A 6,472-nucleotide genomic window follows, 5' to 3' on the forward strand; every position below is an offset into this window, starting at 1 on the left:
TAAACAATAATTAAATCTCTCTGTGGTTTACAGAGGCTCCACTGTGTATCCAATACCACCTGTATAACAATGAATAGCTCTGCTAAGCTCAAAACTGATATTGCTAATCAATGACAGGGCTTCAGCAGCCAAAGAACGATATTCGCCATGCGCAGCTGAAACAGGGAAGAGTCACTTCCCAGGCAGGGCCAACAAAGCCTGCTGCGAGACCTTCACCAAGCAGCTCATGATCAGAGCATTTCTGCTGCAGCCCAACCACAAAAGTTACAGATAGGGTGGGAAAGAACTAACGTTGTGAAATTTCACATCACTTCCCTGCATCCCCACCAAGTTGCTTAGTTTTCCTCTTGGCCATATGCCTGAGCCAAGCACAAGGTCATAGATTCATAGTGAGTGCATGGTAATCAAATAGCTGTAGCACTGTCTCTCTTTGGTGGTCTTAAAATGAGATGAAACATCTTTAACTTGGCAGAGTCATCCATCCCATTGATCAACTTGCTTCATGATTGTACCTGCCCATCAATTATTTTATAAAAGTGCTCCAAGGAAACACAGGACAAGAACAGAGACAACGGAACTTATGTAGCACTTGTCCTAGTGAACTTCATAACGAGACAAGTGAGGAAGGATGGCTCAGGCTTCAGGTATCATTCCTCATTTTGACTAGCAGGTGCTTCCTTCAGGCCATGTAAATACAGTCTTCATAGTAAGATAAAGTTGAAGGGCAAGGAGCTATGAAGGGCAAACATTTTTCTCTAGATAATTTAATCAGTACGTGGTAACTGAAGAGATGTTTTTAATCCTTCAGATTGAAAGCTGAAGTAACAGAATAGCTAGCTATAGGGGATCTCTGCAAATGGAGATGAAAAGTACCAATATGAAGCACTGGAGTGTAAAGCATTCAAACTCTACCCATGTCCATGACACAAGCTTGGCTACTTGCTTGTTCCTCTCCAATTCTTCAGGCATTCAGTATAATCTCAAGCATTGCAGGGAATTTGAAGAATTAAAAAAAAATATCCCAGCAAGTAAGAGACAGAAAATTTCCTGGCTGGAACCATCCTCACCAGCTGACAACAGAGCATTTTCCTATCCATTTGCAACCAGAATGTCCAGTACACTGCAAAGCACATTTTGAGTATTTGCCTCTTCTTTGCTCATAAAACTAAGTTTAATTGTATTCTTGTTTTGTTGGAAAGTCTGTAGTTCAGTTTTTCATATCAAGGCACTCTCTTTAAACGGAAGACAAAGTTCTTGGTTGCATAGTGAAAAGTTTATTTAAAGGGAATAAGTTCCAATATACTATTACAAATCAGCCACAACACATCAAATATAAACAATACAAACGAAGTGTAGAAAGAATGCAAGCTCACTATAAATATAGACTTCATATGTGCCCTTCAGCAAGAGGTTCAGTGCCACATTTTGTTAAAATATCCTCTCCTCCATTTAAAACTCGTTTCTTGGGAGGAGATGAAAAGCAAACAGTTGGCACTGAGAACTCAATTTTGAAATCACAGGACATCAAAAATATTCACATCACATAGATAAGGACTGACAGACAACCATCACACTTCACAAGAATATAGGTCTGAAAAAGATATGACTAGCTACAAGATGCTCCCCATTGAAAGACTGTGCTAGCAGCTTGGAGCAGTGAGTTGAGAGCAGACTGCTTCCCTCTGAGGAGAGCAGATAGTCACCAGGGCAACCTGGAGGTTGCAGGGAGACCATCTCCAGCTATTTATAATTTCCAAACGCAGCTCCTAAACTTCAAGGTAATTACTTGGCTAAGCGTCCTTAGCTCTGAGCTTAATGGTTGGCATCCAGCTTCTTGCTCAAGGGACTTGACTCACCTTTCCAGGTGGGGTTAAACCAGATAACCCTCACTGATGGATCACAAAAGTCTTCATCTCTCCCTGCCTGATAACGGGTACGTTTCTTCTGATGAAGCTTCTGAGAAAGCAACACGTAAAATCCAGAACGGAACGCAGAAAAGCCAAGGGGAGTCAGACCCACAGTCCACCTGGCCTGGATGTTGTGTCTTCAGCTGCAACAGCAGCAGTGTTTCAGAATAAGTTGCCAGACTCTTTGGAGGCAAACATGGAATAACCCCACAGAAAATTCTCCTAGCAAGATTTATTTGAACTCTGCAGTTTTATGTACCTTCTAAAACTTTTAGTTGGTATTTACTACAAATCAACTTATTTAGATAAATGACTTAGCTCTTTGAATCCTGCTAAACTCCTGGCTTCTTTCACAGTCTAATTAGCCAATGTATTTAACATGGTCAGTTCCTAGTTTTTCATTCTACCAACTGAGATGTTCTGCTACATCTACATGACATTGTCACATCCAATATTTTCCCAGATATGAGAAAAGGAGAAACGGTCTTTTCTTTCACACTTGTAGATCAAAAAAAAAAAAACTTTGTTGCTTTGGTCTCTTATCCAGCCTCAATACACATAAGCACACACCACTCAACAGTGGATTCAGACACTCTTTTTAGAGGAAGTCATGGATGGCCACAAGGAATGCTCTTCTATGTCTATCAAGTGTTCCTCTGGTCCTCAGGTTCAGCATCAGTATATCAAAAGGAGTAGTCCTCTGGTGTTCCTCGATATCTGACAGCAGCATATGATTTTAAAAGGCAAAGATCTTATGGCGCCAGGAAAGTCAAACACCATTCTACTACTCATCTTACAGCAACAAGGCAGTCTAATGAACAGATTAAATCTCCAGGAACAGCCTATAGGGGCTCTCCTTTACCTAACCTTAGGAAGTGCCTCCCCTCTACCCAAATGGGCAGAGAAACAAGGAGAAGAAATCCCTTGGATTAATGACATCTATGGCTCTTATTTCAGATGTGCTCCTTGTTCCTAAGGCACCTTGTGATAAATCCTCTGTAGAGTGGCTTTAGTAGGGGTAGTGAGACAAGAAGGAAGGGTATAAACAGTGGGGATAAAAGTGAACTCATTTAGGGATTCATTCTCTACCCTAATTCCCCACAAGAATGAGTAAGTCTTTCAGCACCTAGACAACTGACAAGGTTCACCTCTAACCCACCTCACCAGGTCCAGCACCACGATAACTGACCCACTGCAGGCCATAGATGAAGGTTACATGCACACACAGTTACAAGGAGACAAGTGCAGAGGGTAGAGCCAAAAAGAAAGGCGTGTGGCTGTCTTTTAGACTCAGTTGCATAGTAAGTCAACTTTCTTCTTAGCACCTGAAGTCAGACAACTAAGCTCTCTCTTATGCAATTTCATCTTACCTCTTCATGTAAATGGCTCATTACCAATAATAATCTACATAACTATTAAATGGGTCCCAAGCATTAATTTGCAACTAGCCTATGTCTGACATCAATAACCTGTCACAGGAATCACATTACAGGCCTCCAAAGAGTTTGTGAGTAAATTAAATCAGTACAAGTGGTCCCTGATATAAGCAATTTTAACTCTCTGTCCTCAGTAAAACACATAGATTTTAAACTCCTGCTGCTACATTACACCTGAAGGAAAAAAAAAGATAAATCAATGGCAAGCTTATGACCTTCTTTGACAGAAAAAAAAAGCCCAACAGATTGTTACCATTATTATAAATAAACAATTACACAAGCTAATTTTTATACAAGTCCTGCACTACAGGACTGTCTTGCATCTGTGGCTGAACATGTAAATCTTATTTCTAGATCTAAATTATATTCAAAACAAAATGGAAAACTATTTTGTGCTTTCGCAAAAGCAAACCCAAAATGCAAAAGAAGCTTCTTCCTTGATTTAGCTTTTTGAATTTCTAGACACAATTTGCAGGGAGAAGAAACACATTTTAAAAACCTATCTGAACTCTTCCTTCCACAGAAATAAAGAAGGAATTTTCCCTTCTTGAGGATTAATTTCACTCTCTGAAGTACAACTGCCTTTTTAATTCATTTTTCTTTCTAGACCCAAGGTCTAGTTCCAAAGGTCTCCAATTAAAATAATAAGGGTTTCCATCACTGCCTCAGCCAGATAGCAGTATTGGCTACAAATCCAGGAGATACACCAAAATGAAAAAAGGACGCATGAGAAATAAGATTACTTCTTTGAACCAACTATGGGTTCGATTTTGAATGGGAATGGCTGCTGTTAATCACTAGCCACACAGCCAAGCTATTGCATTTATCAGAAAATTAATAAAGACTATCCTTCCAAAGAGAAATTGTCACTTGGATAATGAATGCTATCTGAATACCTGAGAAACAACATACTCATGTAATGTGGAAATTAAAAAAAAACAAACAAGAGGAATTATCCTGTACAACTGTGAAGTGTCTGTTTCCTGCAGATGAAATATTCTGTGCCTAAAACTATCTTGTGTTCGTAAGAGATACCAGATACTTCTGGGAAACTTAAGCAGTGAAATAACACACACTGAATGCTTTCGGTTCCACTGCAGCAGGCCTATCTATGGGCACACTGCATTTGCAGACCAGGCACATGCTGATTGGGATGACATACCATATTCAATGCTGCTGTTGGGCTTAAGTCAATGAAACTAGGAGACAGGCACAGTTCCAAACAAGTGACCTGAGCCTTATTAAAGGCTGGTCCACACTTCAGAAAGCTAGAACTGAGCAACAGGATTACCATCTACAGTGCAACTTACCTTAACTAAAACCACTAATGGCTTGAAAACTGGCAAATACTATTTATGTGTCAGTGAGTGATCAAAACTGGTGTGAGGCAGGCCTTATTAACCTCTTACAAGATGACAAAATGTATTTCGAACCTTAATATGAGCAACAGACAGACAGCAGGGGGAAGTAGCTGCCAGTTAGCAGCAGGGAGGCCACACTATAAGGGAAACAGCTTTTTAGTGGTGATAACCCACTAGCCTGCAAATAAGCTGTGCAGCTGAGGATCAATAATTCTGGAATATCTAATGTACGTACAGGTCAGAGTTCCTTTCATCGTAAATAAATCCTAATTAGAAAGTGGAGCAGGTGCTAGACAGTGCATCATACATTAACCAGCAAGTGCACACAGCGTTCTGTGGATCTCACAGCAAAGGACCAAAGGCAGTCATTGAGTGAGGCAGTGCTGACATCATGGTCAGACTGAAGGGCCTTTTCTATCTTCTTCCATTTAATGTCTAGGAACTTGACAGGCAAAGGATGAAAAAAAAAGGAGAGTGCCTTACCCAAGTTGTTCAGGCCTGATTCAAGTGCTGTACAAAGGCCACAGGATGGTCGTCATTCATCTCCCCCAAGAGAGGCTAAAGGAAGGAACAGTCCTCCCCAAGCTGCTAAATGAAAGAGCATCTCACTCTGACAGATACCAAGCCCTACTGTTCTGTCTCTCTGCAAGGTTGTCCTGTGGTTACCGCTGCTTGAATAAGGCAGCTTTGCATTTCCCCCCAGCCAGATGTGCACGCTCTCTTTCTCTTTTGAGAAATGCGGCTGTTTTCTCCCCATCTCAGGGCCTAAAGCAGCAACAACTCTGCTCCTTACCCTGACCAACTCTGCTCCCTGCCTGCTCACCCAGAAAGCCACTGTGCTCCAACCAGTGTTCTTTCCATTTCCGCTCCTCCTGCTCCCAGCTTGGGCTGCTCTACTGTAGACTGACTGCTCTCTCTCTCACCATTTTGACCTACTGAGTGCTCTGGGGCAGTAAATAAGTAAGCAGAGATAGTTAAAAGAAGAGCTCGACTGTGGAGCAAATTGCACAGCATTACAGTATCGCCTTAATAGGAAATACGCAGCCCTCCTACGAGAGGGAAATCTTTGGCTTTAACTACCCTAAAATCATTTTGTCCATCATTCCCTCTCAATAGAAGGAACGGACCAAGTAGAGGTGCTTTACTTGGAGGATTTAAAAATACAACTCAGAAGTCTACTAAAATCACCATGCAAACAGCCACTTTGTGTCTCTGCAAAGAGGTATCAATGTAAATACAGCAGTATTCTTAGAAAAGAGAATGACTTGAAGTTAAAAGTATTGAAATAAACAACAGTTACAGATAAACATGATCTAAAATTCATCTCTGAAGGATTAACTTAATCCTTGTTCAACTCTGCCAGTACTTGAGCAGAAGGTGATCCCTAATGCCATCACTAGCCACCAAAACATGCCGAGGAACTCCATCCTTTACACCATGTGTTGGCAATGACCTTGCTGATTCTGGTTCACAGAAAGGACTGGTTAAATCCCACACCTTTCAAGTTTCTGAGCAGAGATGTTATTTTCCAACAACACCTTTGCAACAGCAATAGCAGCTGACAAGCTACATGCACACTTCTCTGGGGAGCCTTTTCCTTGCTACATATCATATTACCCAGCTGGCAGCAATACCAGTGAACCAACATGCTGCTACTTAGAAACATTTCCTGTACATTTATTGGTTGTACTCCAACCTTTTTGTATTTATTCAGCACAGCAGTAAGTAATTTCTTCTGCTTCACATCTGGATCACAGAAAAAAACTTT

The sequence above is a fragment of the Mycteria americana genome, chromosome 5 (assembly GCF_035582795.1).
Source record: "Mycteria americana isolate JAX WOST 10 ecotype Jacksonville Zoo and Gardens chromosome 5, USCA_MyAme_1.0, whole genome shotgun sequence".
NCBI classification, from domain to species: Eukaryota; Metazoa; Chordata; class Aves; order Ciconiiformes; family Ciconiidae; genus Mycteria; species Mycteria americana.